We start from the raw sequence: 16,416 nt of genomic DNA, 5'->3' as shown, positions 1-16,416 counted from the left end.
CCGAGCTCCTTGTGGTCTGCCTCTACCTCCAACTCTCCTGGCTCTCTCTGCGTTGTCATTCATTGTTCAAAACAGACATCTTGACCTATGCTAATGATTCTTTGGTGTTCAATAAAGTAATGAGTGTTTGCACATGTGAGGAGTGAGAGTGAAGCACTGGTGATTTAGTGTGGCATTTTGATAGGTTGTGTTTGAAAAAGGAAATCAAGTTACTTCCTGTTTGATTTTTGTGTATTAGGTAGAAAATTGTGTGTGGAGTTTTGCAAAATGTGTTTTAGGAAATTGAAAACTGAGTCAGACACTGAGAATTAGTGTATGGTTTTGCAGATTTGGTGTGGGGTTCTGGTGTTTGAAGGACATGTTTAGAAAGTTGTGTGACAAGCAAATATTTAGTGTGTAAGCAGTTGAAAAAAACTGTAAAGTTTGTAATTGAAGTCACATGCTTGTGAGGATTAAAGCAGGTTGCAGAACCTGGGTAGCTCAGTCGGTAGAGCATCAGACTTTTAATCTGAGGGTCCAGGGTTCAAGTCCCTGTTCGGGCAAATTGTTTCTTACTGCATTAGGTGAGCGGTAATGTCCTGTACTACATGGTTTATTTAGAATGATGAAGAATTTGTACTTTGTGAGATATTTCTAAGTAAAATAGCATGTACTTGATAAGCTTGAAATAATAGCACACTGCATGTGTAACATGTTCTCCACACCGACTAGTTGTTTTAAACAGACTGTAGTAAATATAGGACAGTTTAAATCTATATTTATGTGCAGCCTAATAATGCACTGAGTTTTAGATATTAATACCCACATATTTTATGTTGAATGACATGCATCATAATTTCAGTTCTTGCTTCACAGAGCTGCTTTGTTATTGCACTGCACTAAACAGTTGGTATATCCTGCACTATTTTGGCCCCTACATAATGCAGCATCAACCCTTAATTCAGTCTGTCAGTGGTACAAAGACAGTTACGATTTGGTTCAGTTCGTCCTAAAGGCTGCGATAAACGTGAGTACGTGAGCTTAAACACGTTGAACCCCCACTTTATAATGCAACATCAATGATCTGTTAGTACATTACAATTTACAAAGGGTAAAGGAGAGTTCTTTGTAAGGGAAATTAGCTCAAATGGTAGAGCGCTCGCTTCGCATGCGAGAGGTAGTGGAATCGATGCCCGCGTTCTCCAATGCAGGAACGTTATGATCATTTAAAGGCAACACGTAATATGAGACTTGCTACGTCATTGCTCACTGAAACGCTGCGTCAAAAATAATGTCAGTTTATGCTCTATTTTCATTCATCGTTTAGTTTAAAGACCTTTATTAATTTTTTTAATTGACAAACATGCAATAACTTTGAAACAATCTTGAAACAAATCTTTTTACATTATTATGTATGGTAGAGGGTTAAAGATGTAAATTTGTGTAAAGCATGAGCTGTCAGAAGTGGGATTCAAACCCACAACTCCAGGGGAGACTGCAACCTGAACACAGCGCCTTAGACCTTTCGGCCATATTAAACTGCTTGCAAAGATCTAAAACCAATCCCACAACACCCCCACGTGGACTAAGCTTTGTACGAACTGTTGTATCTTTTCACATTATTATGTATGGTAGAGGGTTAAAGATGTAAATTTGTATAAAGCATGAGCTGTCAGAAGTGAGATTCAAACCCACGCCTCAATGAGAGATTGTGACCTGAACACAGCGCCTTAGACCGCATTCTGACTAACTTGGATACCGTTGACACCACATCATATATCAATAGAAAGGGAGCCCCATATGAGCACTCCAACTGACCAAATAATGATTTTGGGTGGACCATTGCTAGCACTGTAACGGCACTAGCATGTTAGGGTGTGTTTTCTCTGGTATGAATGTATTAGGTACAGCCTTCATGTTGGGTTTTTAACTGACTGGATTATGTGTTAATAACTCAAACCCTGTTTGTGCTGGTTGTAGGCTATTCAATCGATCACTAGATGGCATAATATGAATACAGTTATAAATTAAAACGATGTCGCATGCTGACCTGTGTGGAATACAACTAATGTATGTAGTGCTAAGAAGTGTTTCTTAAAGGTTTTTTTGGTGTTCAGCTCTGTCCTCCTACCCTCAAACGAGGTAAACCTTCTCACCCTGCTCCTTGGCTTTCAGATGCATTGCGCAGCAACAGAAGAGAATTAAGGGCAGCTGAGAGAAAGTGGAGAAAATCTAAGCTCAGTGTTGATCTCCACTCCTACCAAGATCTGCTGTCCAGGTTCTCATCTGACGTGACTGCTGCAAAAACATCTTTTTACAAAGCCAAGCTTGAACAATCTTCTGCTGACCCACGTAAGCTTCATGCTATCTTTTCCTCTCTTCTAAACCCTCCTCCTCCTCCCCCTTCTGCCTCTCTCACTGCTACTGACTTTTCAACATTCTTTCAGGACAAAATCAATCAATCCTTCTCTCCGACTGACCCACTTTCAACTGACCCTCAACCCACCAACACACTCACCAGCTTCACCCCACTCACCATGGATGAGGTTACACAGCTCCTCTAATCCAGCAATCCTACTACATGCACACTCGACCCTATACCATCCACCATCCTCAAAGACATCTCACAGGACCTAATCCCCTTCATCACACCCATCATCAACAACTCCCTGACATCAGGTGTTGTCCCTACTGCTTTTAAGAAAGCTCAGGTCATTCCCCTTCTTAAGAAACCTACACTAGACACTACAGACATTAACAACTACAGACCTGTCTCACTCCTCTCTTTTCTATCAAAGATTCTTGAACGTGCTGTCTATAACCAACTATCTGCCTTTCTTACTCAGAATGACCTCCACGATCCGTACCAGTCTGGCTTCAAGGCAGCACATTCTATGGAAACAGCACTTGTAGCTTTTACTGAGAAGCTTCATGCAGCCAAAGCAGCCAAACTGTCATCTGTCCTTATTCTTCTTGACCTCTCTGCAGCCTTCGACACCGTGAATCACAGCATTCTCTTGTCCACACTCTCAAACCTTGGTGTAACAGGTTCAGCATGGCAATGGATGGCCTTCTACCTCGAAGGGCGCTCCTACCAAGTGTCATGGAGGGGATCCATATCTCCCCCATGCATTCTCTCAACCGGTGTTCCTCAGGGCTCTGTACTTGGCCCACTTCTTTTCTCTATCTACACCCGCTCTCTGGGTAAGGTCATAGCCTCCCATGGCTTCTCCTACCACTCCTATGCAGATGACACTCAGCTCGTTCTGTCATTTCCTCCTTCAGACACACAAGTCTCAGCTTGCATCTCAGCATGTCTGCGAGATATCTCACAATGGATGTCAGCTCATCATCTAAAACTTAATCCCAGCAAGACAGAGGTGTTGCTTATTCCTGGAGAACAGTCTCCAACCCAGGACCTAGTCATTTCTCTGACGTGGTATCATTAAACCTTTCATCACTTCTCACGTGTGTTTTCGTGACAAAACGTAGTTTTGGAGACCAGAGAAGCTCGCCTGTGATTCCCCCTGGTGATGGATGGTGTAGTGTAAAACTCCCCATCGCCGATCAGTCGTGTAGTGTGAACATTACAGTGACCACGTGTTAATCAGAGTGTCGTGTAGTGTAAACTTGGCATAAGCTGTACAACAGCCAGGTGTATGTTTACATTACATTTACAATGTTGTAGCATGTCAGACAAATGGAAGAAAACAGTAACATTCATTTTTTATTATTATTTCATTTGTCTGACATGCTACAACATTGTAAATGTAATGTAAACATACACCTGGCTGTTGAATGTTACTGTTTTCTGTTTTGGATTAATTATTTATGTAAACAAAATACACAAATATTTTTAATAATGAGTGTTCTTTGTACAATTATCACATTCGTTCTCTGAACATATATGTGAATACAACTAATGTATGTAGTACTAAGAAGTGTTTCTTAAAGGTTTTTTGGGTGTTCTTTCTGGAACTGTTCTACAGGACAACGTATGTTAAAGTTACAACCACTTGCAGAGTCTGGATAGCTCAGTCGGTAGAGCATCAGACTTTTAATCTGAGGGTCCAGGGTTCAAGTCCCTGTTTGGGCGAGTTGTTTCCGCATTAGGTAAGCGGTAATGTCCCGTACTACGTGGTTTAATTAGAAAGTTGAAGAATTTGTACTTTGTGAGATATCATTGAGTGAAATATCATGTACTTGATAAACTTGAAATAATTGCACACTGTATGTGTTACATGTTCTCCACACCAACTAGTTGTACGCATACGTGCATACGTTTACCATGCCGCCCCTACAGACACCTAAAAATAACATGACTATTATGTCACAATTTAATACAATAGACCAAAAAACTCTGGAGAAAACAGTTCAGCATCTTAAATCATCGACATGCTGCCATCTGAATTTTTTAAAACTATTTTTAACTCTGTAAAAACTGATTTGCAACAAATAGTTAATGGCTCACTAGCATCAGGCGTTTTTCCAAAGTCACTGAAAACAGCTGCCATTAAGCCACTCCTAAAAAAGAGAACTCTGGATGCGTCTGTGTTAAACAACTACAGGCCGATCTCAAATCTTCCTTTCATAGCTAAGATCATTGAGAAAGTTGTTTACAATCAAGTCAGCAGTTTTTTGAATTCCAGTGGTTATTTTGACAAATTTCAGTCAGGCTTTCGAGCTCACCACAGCACTGAAACGGCTCTCATAAAAGTGTTAAATGATCTACGGCTGAATACTGACTCGGGTAAAATATCAGTTCTGGTTTTACTGGATCTTAGTGCTGCCTTTGACACTGTAGATCATAGAATACTGCTGGATAGGTTGGAAAACTGTGTTGGACTTTCCGGAACAGTCCTTAATTGGTTCAAGTCTTATTTAGAAGACCGGAGTTACTTCGTCACTATTGGCAGCTGTGAATCTGACAGGGTGGCTATGACATGTGGAATCCCCCAGGGATCGGTTCTCGGACCTCTTCTGTTCAATCTTTATATGCTGCCATTAGGCCAAATGCTACAGGCTAACAACATTGATTACCATAGTTATGCAGATGACACACAGATATATCTGGCTCTCTCACCAGATGATTACAGCCCAATAGATTCACTGTGTCAGTGTCTGGAGGACATCAATAACTGGATGAGCCAGAATTTTTTACAGTTAAATAAGGACAAAACAGAGATTGTGGTGTTTGGCAGCAAAGAAAAGAGGTCTAGTGTCAGTGAGCACCTCAGTTCCCGGGCTCTAAAAACCAAAGACCAAGTCCGAAATCTTGGCGTGCTAATAGACTCAGATCTTACATTCACCAGCCATATTAAAACCATCACCAAAACAGCCTTCTACCATCTTAGAAATATAGCCAAAATCAAGGGTCTAGTGTGCCAACAAGACCTAGAGAAGCTGATCCATGCTTTTATCTCCAGTAGGGTGGACTATTGTAATAGTCACTTAACTGGACTTCCCAAAAAGACAATTAAACAGTTACAGCTCATTCAGAACGCTGCTGCTAGAGTTTTAACTAAGACGAAGAGAACTGAGCACATCACTCCAGTTCTAAAATCTCTACACTGGCTTCCGGTTAGTTACAGAATAGAATTTAAAGTGCTGCTACTGGTCTATAAATCACTGAATGGGTTCGGCCCAGAATACATCTCAGATATGTTTAGAGAATATAAACCTAGTAGATCTCTTAGATCCATGGACTCAGGTCAGCTAGTTGAGCTCAGAGTCCAAACTAAACATGGTGAAGCAGCATTTAGCTGTTGGGCTGCATATAACTGGAACAGACTGCCAGGAGATATTAGATGTTCCGCAAATGTAGAAATGTTTAAATCCAGGTTAAAAACTTTTCTTTTTTCTTGTGCCTATGATTGAGCTCGAAATTTTTGCTATTACCCTATTTCTTTTAGTTTTTCATGCTCTTAATAATTCTTTTTATAGAGTAGTGTACATTCTAAATTGTAGTGTATATTTTACTATATTTTCTTTTAGTTTTCATGTTTTAATTGCTTATCTCTCTTGTTTTAATTTCGTATTTCCCAAATTGTAGGGTATATTTTACAATATTTTCTTTTAATTTTTCATGTTCTTAATTTTTATCTCTCTTGTTTGAATTTCATGTTGTCTTAATTGTAACTAAATGTTTGCAAGAAGTCTTTCTGAGGTTCTAGATCTCAGGAATGTTTTAATGTTTTTAATTTTTTAATGCTTTTAACTTTGAATTGCCACTGTGTATGAAAGGTGCTATACAAATAAACTTGCCTTGCCTTGCCTTACGCCCAGTTTAAATCTATATTTATGTGCAGCCTAATAATGCACTGAGTTTTACATATTAATACCCACGTATTTTATGTTGCCTTAAAGACTCACTTAAATCCTGACCAAATTTTTGATGCTGTGTTTCATTAAGCAATGCCGCAACAAGTTTCATATTACATGTTACCCTTAAATAATCATAACGTTTCTGGAGAATGTGGGCATCGATCCCGCTACCTCTCACGTGCTAAGCAAGCATTCTACCATTTGAGCTAATTCCCCTTTCAAAGAACACACCAAACTGTATAATGTACTAACAGAGCGTTGATGCTGCATTATAAAGTGAGGGTGCAACGTGTTTAAGCTCACGTACTCTTGTTTATATTATGCGTTGCTTTTAAACGATCTAAGACTCACTTTATTTAAATGTTGATCTTAGCATTTAGGATGAACAATGTGAGGTCTTTTTTGAAGTGCATTTTCTCTTTGATTTTGTTGGACTTGTGGTGGTGGTGGTTAGGGGAAGGGGGTTGTGATTATATGTAACTTTACTACCTCATGTGCATTTGTGTCTTTGTTCCCATTTTGAAGGTTGTGATATTACTTTAAGCTTAACTTTTCTTTTTCATGTAATTACTGATATTTTACTGGATCTCTGCTGATATCTTGTGGGCCATATTTACTAATCAGTGAAAATTAATGTTTCCTTGTATAATAAAACCATTATGCTTATTTAGCTTTAATTAGCTTTAATTATTAAAGAGTTAATAAAATAGTGATGGTGAAACTAAAAACCTGTTATTACCATCACTAAGTGTCTTTACCCTCAAAAGAAGATATGTGTTGGTAATGACATGTTGAGGTAATGACAGTTTTTACTTAGGAAAAAAGTAAACAGCTAGTATACAATGTACTTTACATACATTTAAATAATGTGAACATTTCAATTGTAAAATACTGCTGTAACAATGTAAATAGACGCTGAATAAACATACTTTATGATCAGAATGAATATGTTTAAATTTCTCACATTTTTAGAAATCAGAAACCAGGGTCCTGGCATCCATGTGGATGTTACTTTGACACGTACCACCTACCTCAGCATTGTCATAGACCATGTACACCAAGTTCATGCAAACTGTATTCCCTGATGGCTGTGTCCTCTAAAGAAGTAAACTTGCATAAAGCATGAGATGTCAGAAGTGGGATTTGAACCCACGCCTCCAGGGGAGACTGCGACCTGAACGCAGCGCCTTAGACCGCTCGGCCATCCTGACATGCTTGCAAATTCGTAATGCCAATTACCAACAACACCCCCACATGGCCAAAGATTTGTACAAAGCGCTGAATCTTTTCACATTATTATGTATCTTAGAGGGTTAAAGACATAATGTGTATAAAGCACTAGCAGTCAGAAGTGGGATTCAAACCCACACCTCCATGGGACACTGTGACCTGAACTCAGCGTTTTAGACCGCATCCTGACTAGCTTGGGTACCATCGACACCACCCTCGCCCTACACGGACTAATATTTGTACGAACTGCTTAATCTTTTCACATTATTATGTATAGTAAATGTACTGACTGTAACCCATTTGCTGCACTGTACACTTTGTCACTAGGTTGTAAATCATATATCAATCGAAAGGGAGCCCCATATAAGATCTCCAACTGACCAAATAATGTTTTTGGGTGGACCATTGTTAGCACTGTACGGCACTAGCATGTTAGGGTGTGTTTTCTCTGGTATGAGTGTATTAGGTACAGCCTTCTTGTTGCGTTTTTAACTGACTGGATTATTTGTTAAGAACTCAAACCCTGTTTGTGCTCGTTGTAGGCTATTCAATTGTCCATTAGATGGCATAATATGAATACAGTTAATATTGCGTTAGACTCAAGCAATAGAACACGAGAGGGAGTGTGTTATCGCGAATAACATCACGGCTGTGATTCGGTCGCAGGCACGCGTGTTATTCGCGATAACACATGACCTCAAGTGTTCTATTGCTTTTATACAACAGTTTTTACAAAATAAAGAAAGAAAATAAATCAAAGAAGCCCTGAATTTCATAATAAATATGCTTTAATATTGACAATACCTTCCGCCAAAAAGTAGTTCCACAACGAATGTAAAGTTTAACACTACAAAGCAGACATCCCAAGTTGCAAAAACTCATTTCAGGGAGGTAAGAACAACAAGAAGAAAAAGGCAAGAACCTCCGAAGGAAAAAATAAAAATAAAAAACCTCTTGCACACACCAAAGGATATTGGTGATAACAGAACTTTTAGGAGCTGCTAACTGGGCTATTAAACTAACTGTTCGCGTTACAAACACATTAATGTTCCCTACATAGTGCACTAGATTGTGTATCAGATCACGGATTTATGTTCCCTACATAGTGCACTAGACAGTAAATTAGACAACTGATTTATGTTCCCTACACAGTGCGCTAGATTGTATATCAGATAACGGATTTAAAACGCGTTACTGGCAACGCGTCAGCGGAGTAATACAGTTGTGGTGTGAAAAGGCTGTGCTGTTATCACGAATATCAGCACGGTTAGAACGCTTCTCAACCAATCAGATTGTAAGGTCGGAACTAACTGTTGTAGAAAGTAAAACGATGTCTGTTTCTATCACAGTTTCATCGCATGCTGACCTCTAGAATACAACTAATGTATGTAGCACTAAGAAGTGTTTCTTAAGGATTCTTTTTGTGTTCTTGGTAGAACTGTTTCTACTTGAAGAACCCTTTAGTATAATTTAAGGTTCTTTGCTAACTCAGTTTGAGTTTTATGGATTTTTTTTTCTCTTGCCACATATAAATGCACATAACATTTTAATGACTGGAAAACAATCGTGCAATTGATACAGGAAAAAAGGAAAAAGGTGAAAGAAAGGAATCTGTTTGTAATCTACCTGCAAAATTCTCCTCCCGAGATGTTTTTCTTTGTGTGTGTAAGCAGCAACATACTTCACTTAAAACTTTATAAACAGCACAGATCTTTACAGCCCGGGTAGCTCAGTTGGTAGAGCATCAGACTTTTAATCTGAGGGTCCAGGGTTCAAGTCCCTGTTCGGGGGAGTTGTTTCTTACTGCATTAGGTAAGAGGTAATGTCCCGTACTACATGGTTTATTCAGAAAGTTGAAGAATTTGTACTTTGTGAGATATTTCTAAGTGAAATAGCATGTACTTGATCAGCTTGAAATAATAGCGCACTGTATGTGCAACATGTTCTCCACCCCAACTAGTTGTAAGCCCAGCTGTTTCAAACAGACTGTAGTAATTGCACTACATTAAACAGTTGGTATATCCTGCACTATTGTGGCCCTTACATAATGCAGCATCAACACTCTGTTAGAACATTACAATTTACAAAGGGCCCTTCGTAAGGGGAATTAGCTTATATGATAGAGCGCTTGCTTAGCATGCGAGAGGTAGCGAGATCTATGCCCGCATTCTCCAGTGTACAAACATTGTGATAATTTAATGGCATCATGTAATACGAAAGTCAATGCCTCATTGCTCACTGAAGCTATATTTTTTCAGATTGTTATGTATGGTAGAGGGTTAAAGATGTAAATTTGTGTATAGCATGCGCTGTCAGAAGTGGGATTTGAACCCACGCCTCCAGGGGAGACTGTGACCTGAACGCAGCACCTTAGACCGCATCCTGACTAGCTTGGGTACCGTTGACACCACACCATATATCAATAGAAAGGGAGCCCCATATGAGCACTCCAACTGAACAAATAATGATTTTGGACCATTTGTGAACCATTATTAGCACTGTAACGCCACTAGCATGTTAGGGTGTGTTTTCTCTGGTATGAGTGTATTAGGTACAGCCTTCTTGTTGGGTTTTTAACTGACTGGATTATGTGTTAAGAACTCAAACCCTGTTTGTGCTGGTTGTAGGCTATTCAATCGATCACTAGATGGCATAATATGAATACAGTTAGAAAGTAAAACGATGTCGCATGCTGACCTGTGTGGAATACAACTAATGTATGTAGTACTAAGAAGTGTTTCTTAAGGGTTTTTTTGGTGTTCTTGCTGGAACTGTTCTACAGGACAACATATGTTAAAGTTTGTAATTCAAGTCACATCCTTGTGAGGATTAAAGCAGCTTGCAGAGCCTGGATAGCTCAGTCGGTAGAGCATCAGACTTTTAATCTAAAAGTTGTTTATTACTGCATTAGGTAAGCGGTAATGTCCTGTACTACATGCTGTATTCACAAAGTTGAAGAATTTGTACTTTGTGAGATGTTATTAAGTGAAATATCATGCACTTGATAAGCTTGAAATAATAGCACTCTGTGTGTGTAACATGTTCTCCACACCAACTAGTTGTTTCAAACAGACTGTAGTAAATAGAGGACAGTTTAAATCTATATTTATGTGTAGCCTAATAATGCGCTGAGTTTTAGATATTAATACCCACATATTTTTTGTTGCCTTAAAGACTCACTTAAATCTAATTTTTGATGCTGCGTTTCATTAAGCGATGCCGCAACGAGTTTCATATTACGTTACCCTTAAATAATCATAATGTATCTGCACTGGAGAATGCGGGCATCGATCCCGCTACCTCTCGCATGCGAAGCGAGCGCTCTGCCATTTGAGCTAATTCCCCTTATGATGCACCTTTGTTCCCATTTTGAAGGTTGTGATATTGCTTTAAGCTTAATTTTTGTTTTTCATGTAATTACTGATATTTTACTGGATCTCTGCTGATATCTTGTGGGCCATATTGACTAATCAGTGAAAATTAATGCGCTGCCTTGTATAATAAAACCATTATGCTTATTTAGCTTTAATTAGCTTTAATTATTAAACAGTTAATAAGATAGTGATGGTGAAACTAATAACCTGTTTTTACCATCACTAAGTGTCTTTACCATCACAAGAAGTTATGTGTTGGTAATGGCATGTTGAGGTAATGACAGTTTTTACTTAGGGATGCACTGTGCGATTGACTATAAGATCGTGATCAACGTATTGGGCACCCCTGATGTAAAACAACTGTACTTTTGGTAACCCCTTTTGGAGTCTTTCCAAGAAATTGCTCCTGATAACTTTTATTGTTTATTGAAACACAACATTTCCATCACAGATCTGCTTCAAACTTAGGGAGATCCGCTGTCAGAACTCGGACACAGTCTCTATGTTCAAGTCTAGATTGAAAACATGTTTATTTACTCAGACTGTTGATTGGTCTTTTCAAACTAAACAAGCAAACCTAGTTATGCTGTAATAGTTAGGGGTGCTGGAGTCTAAACCTGTAAAACTCTCTGATATTTTACTCCTAACGATTTCACATTGTAACAACATCTTCTGTTGTTTTAACCCGAGGTGGTTCTGACGGAAACCTGTTCACCCTCTTGAGGTTAAAGACTGCAGTGCCAACAATGCTGCTCCTACTAGATGTGACGGACACCTGGCGTGTTTGCACCAAAAATGTCCAGAATGTACAACAGACTTTATCACAGACTGGACTGAACAATGAAGAACTTACATTATTTTTTTGCTAGTTACAACTTTCAGTTCAATTTAATTTTGTGTTTGTATGATTTGTGTAAATCCTTTTTATTTAAAGTATCCTCCAGGCCACCCAAGAAGGATGGGTCCCTGCTGAGTCTGGTTCCTCTCAAGGTTTCTTCCTGAGTTTTTCTCTGCCACAGTCGCCCTTCGGCCTGGATTCTGTAAAGTTGCTTTGAGACAATGTTCATTGGAAAAAGCGCTATATAAATAAATTTGACTTGACATGTGTCCGAGATCTCTAACTCAAGCACCGTTTATGCAATCCATTTGAGTACTACTGTGTTTTATAGAGTACATCCTGAGCTTTTTATTAATGTCACATTTGTGGGTGTGTGGCAAGCAGCTCATGAACTTTCTTTTAAAAAAATTTCACATTTCATGGAAATAAGCAAAGTAAGAGATCAGTTTCGTTCAATATGAGTCGTAACTTCAGTTTATAAAGATTACAGAAATGTACAGCAATTTTAACCCTTTCTAAACAAAACATTTATCCAAAGTCCTTTGTTGTGGACAGCAGGACTTACTACACACGGTTTTTAGCCTATTTCTATACAAGGAAGCAGAGGGCTGAGTAAGGCAGAAAATATTTTATGGAACAGATTTATGCAGGAAATTCAGGTGGTGGTGTGTTAGTGTGTGTTGTGCTGGTATGACTGGATAAGACACAGCAGTGCTGCTAGACTGAGAATAGTCCACCAACCAAAAACATCCAGCCATCAGCACCCAGTGGGAAGCGTCCTATGTCCACTGATGAAGGTCTAGAAGATGACCAACTCAAACAGCAGCAATAGATGAGCAATCGTTTCTGACTTTACATCTACAAGGTGGACCAACTAGGTAGGACTGTCTAATAGAGTGGACACGGTATTTAAAAACTCCAGCAGCGCTGCTGTGTCTGATCCACTCATGCCAGCACAACACACACTAACACACCACCACCATGTCAGTGTCACTGCAGTACTGAGAATGATCCACCATCCAAATAATACCTGCTCTGTGGTGGACCTGTCAATAATTGTAGAACTACAAAGTGCTCCTATATGGTAAGTGGAGCTGATAAAATAGACAGTGAGTGTAGAAACAAGGAGGTGGTTTTAATGTTATGGTTGATTAGTGTAAACTCACACACTGTTGTATGTGCTTGCATGACTGTAGGACGCGTTCTCAGTTCATTACCGTAATATCCATAAAATGTGTCCTTGCGATTTCAATGCAGAAAAGTTTGTGTAGAGACTGCAGCAGCGGATACTGTGTTTGTTTAGAAATTGTGGTTATACGCGCTTCTCTCAGTTAGTTCAGCTCATTAAATATATTATCCACAGTATCGCTTACTTTTACAAACCCAATTTCAAGGTTTAGACAGAAGGGAAAATGTCAATGTAAATAGACAGCAGTTTGTAAAAGATGTTATTTATATTCTAGCATACAAACATACATCGCTCCAAAATATGAATGAACGCTTCAGCCAGGGTTGCCAGATTGCGCATTTCAAAGTCCACCAAAATGCATGGAAAACCGCCCAACATACTCATGAAAAACAGCCGATAATCAGCGCTTAAACAATATTAAACCAGTTAAACATGATCTACTACTGCTGATATCTCACAAATCAGTGATTATAAATGATTAATGGCATTTGAAATAATGAATGGCATTTGAAATAATAAAAAAACTAAGACTAAGAAGTCTTAAGAAGTGTTTCTTAAGGGTTTTTTGTGTTTTTGCTAGAACTGTTTCTACTTGAAGAACTATTTAGTATAATTCAAGGTTCTTTGCTAACTCAATTTGATTTTTATGGATTTTTTATGGCGCATAACATTTAAGAACTGAAAAACAATCGTGCAATTGATACAGGGAAAAGGTGAAAGAAAGGAATCTGTTTGTAATCTACCTGCAAAATTCTCCTCCAGAGATGTTTTTCTTTGTGTGTGTAAACAGCAACAGCCTTCACCTAAAACTTTATATAATCACCTTCAAGAGAGCCGAAACAGGTATAAAACATTTTATATTATTTGAAGTTCTACGGGACAACGTATGTTAAAGTTTGTAATTCAAGTCACATGCTTGAGAGGATTAAAGCTATTTGCAGAGCCTGGATAGCTCAGTCGGTAGAGCATCAGACTTTTAATCTGAGGGTCCAGGGTTCAAGTCCCTGTTCGGGCGAGTCGTTTATTACTGCATTATGTCCCATACTACATGGTTTTGTTTAGAAGGTTGAAGAATTTGTACTTTGTGAGATGTTTCTAAGTGAAATAGCATGTACTTGATCAGCTTGAAATAATAGCACACTCTATGTGTAACATGTTCTTCACACCAACTAGATACAGACTGTAGTAAATAGAGGACAGTTTAAATCTATATTTATGTGCAGCCTAATAATGCACTGAGTTTTAGATATTAATAGGCACATATTTTATGTTAAATTACATACATAATAATTTCAGTTCTTGCACTGCACTAAACAGTTGGTATATCCTGCACTATTTTGGCTCTTACATAATGCAGCATCAACGCTCTGCCCTGTTAGTACATTACAAAGGGTAAAGGTGGTTTGTTCGTCAGGGGAATTAGCTCAAATGGTAGAGCGCTCGCTTAGCATGCGAGAGGTAGCGAGATAGATGCCCGCATTCTCCAGTACAGAAACATTGTGATTATTTAAGGGCATCACATAATATGAAACTCGTTGCGTCATTGTTCACTGAAACACAGCATCCTAAAGGCTGAGATGAATGTTTTAAATAAAGTGAGTCTGTGATGGTTTAAAAGCAACACATAATACAGAAAAGAGTACATGAGCTGAAACGCTTGAAGGCAAAATTAAATATGAACTCGTTGCGTCATTGCTCACTGAAACGCAGCATCAAAAATCAGGTCAGTCTAGGTTCGACTACTGGCTGACTTGGTTACCTTATGCCTTTTTGGTCTCTCTATGGGTATGGGAAGTGGTCTTTATTGTAGCGTAAAAGAGAGATTTGCATGTAATTATTTTTTTTTTATAATTAATAGCTTCACGAGGCACAACCAACATTTACTTGTTTGGTTAGGCTAAATTGTTTCAAAAAACCTAATTCATAACATATCAGTCCCTTTCTGTTGGGGTAAATAAATAAAGCCGATTATTTTTCTCACCGAGGTAATTAAAACCACAGCACTAAGTTTTGAATCGTTGTAATGTTTCTTAAACTAACAAAACATAACACATACAATGCAGTGGCGGCTGCTGGTCTTTCAAAGAGGGGAAGCTCATTGTCGGCTTACATCATAAAATTTGTCAATTTATTTATACTTAAATTCTGCCCTCCGTTCCTTTTCAAGAAAATGGCCTGTGATCCTATCGTACCAAGTAGGCGTCTTTTCCAGGGACTTGACCAGTGTCCTGAAACAAATACTATGAGTGTGTATTATTTACACAATGAACAACGGAAATGGTCAAGTAATTTCACCAAGCAAATACCAAGAAATGGGTTGCAGTTTATCTTTCGACTTCACTCGCAAAATCCGTGATGGGACTGAAGCTCCCAGTGATTAAGTGACGTGTCGATCTCAAAATAGCTGTCAATCAAAACGGGATTCAGCCATTCGACTGATCCTCCAATCATCTTGCAGAAGCTCAGCGTCCAGACCTGCCCACAGCTCCATTCACCCCCAGAGACGCTCAGCATCCGGGGGCGGGACAAAATCGTGGCATTTATCCAATGACCGGCGAGTTTCAAAACAAAGAAAAAAAACCGTTCCATGCAGCCCCATTGAAGTGAAGAGACGCTCAGCTTCTACGGGCAAATGCATTGACGCTACGGGAGTTAACAAAATCAAGTCAGTCGATTTGTGATAAGTAGCTGATTCTGAACGAACTCGTCTTCGAGATGAACGTGTTCTAACGCATTTGTAGTCAATGAAATGTTAACACAACTGTACATATTTGACCATTTAATTTTTGACATTTTAGTGTTAGAGAAATCGCCACTGATACAATGACATTTAAAAAGTAAATGGCATAACTAAGTGGTAATGATAGAAGTATAAATCTGTAGGCGAACTATAACATAAAATTAGCGTATGATTGAATGGTAGGTGGAAACCAGAGATTTAGAGCCTGATTGAAGCGTATGCTATTGTAACCCATATGAGATATGGAGCTACTAAAACCTCAAAAGTCCTTTAGGAGGTGTAATTACTTGTCGTCCCCAAAAGAGGGCGCAGTGGTAGAAAAAGACTTTACCTTCGTTAGTTTTTCCCTTTTTGGCTTGAGAGATCTTGAGAGGTTGCTGCAGACCAGCTGAGCAATAATCGGTACAAAATACTACATAATGGTTTCAAATATTGACTTTTAGCATATATTAGAGCTAATAAACTGGATTTTTTTTTTTACCAGAATTCCAGCTATGAACGTGAGGGAGGCGGTTTTCTGTCAAGTAATAAGTGTTTGAAACTTCCGTGAGTTTGTTCTGATAGCCTAGCTAGCCACTGTAAAGGGAGAGTACACCTTCCTTTTGAGTTCATACGCTTTTCATTAGAAATGGAAGGAATAAAAAACCAATTGGAGTTATGAGAATGTTCTTTAATGCTTGTGGAAATGATTTAAAAGTATAGCTATGCTAATCGCTAGCTAGAATTACTAATAGCGTGGTGG

General features: G+C 38.7%; 2 non-coding genes across 2 annotated transcripts; one reads left to right on the top strand and one right to left on the bottom strand.

Moving 5' to 3' along the window:
- Positions 1-7,431: 7,431 nt before the first annotated feature.
- trnal-cag (transfer RNA leucine (anticodon CAG)) lies at positions 7,432-7,514 on the bottom strand. Its single transcript has one exon. It is a non-coding gene; the product is annotated as a tRNA-Leu (tRNA).
- Positions 7,515-13,876: 6,362 nt separating this feature from the next.
- Positions 13,877-13,949, top strand: trnak-uuu (transfer RNA lysine (anticodon UUU)). The gene has a single exon. It is a non-coding gene; the product is annotated as a tRNA-Lys (tRNA).
- The last annotated feature ends 2,467 nt before the right edge of the window (positions 13,950-16,416 follow it).

This window comes from Trichomycterus rosablanca, chromosome 10 (assembly GCF_030014385.1).
Source record: "Trichomycterus rosablanca isolate fTriRos1 chromosome 10, fTriRos1.hap1, whole genome shotgun sequence".
Classification (NCBI taxonomy): Eukaryota; Metazoa; Chordata; class Actinopteri; order Siluriformes; family Trichomycteridae; genus Trichomycterus; species Trichomycterus rosablanca.
The sequence above is the reverse complement of the archived record's forward strand: the minus strand, read 5'-3'. Positions and strand labels throughout refer to the sequence as shown.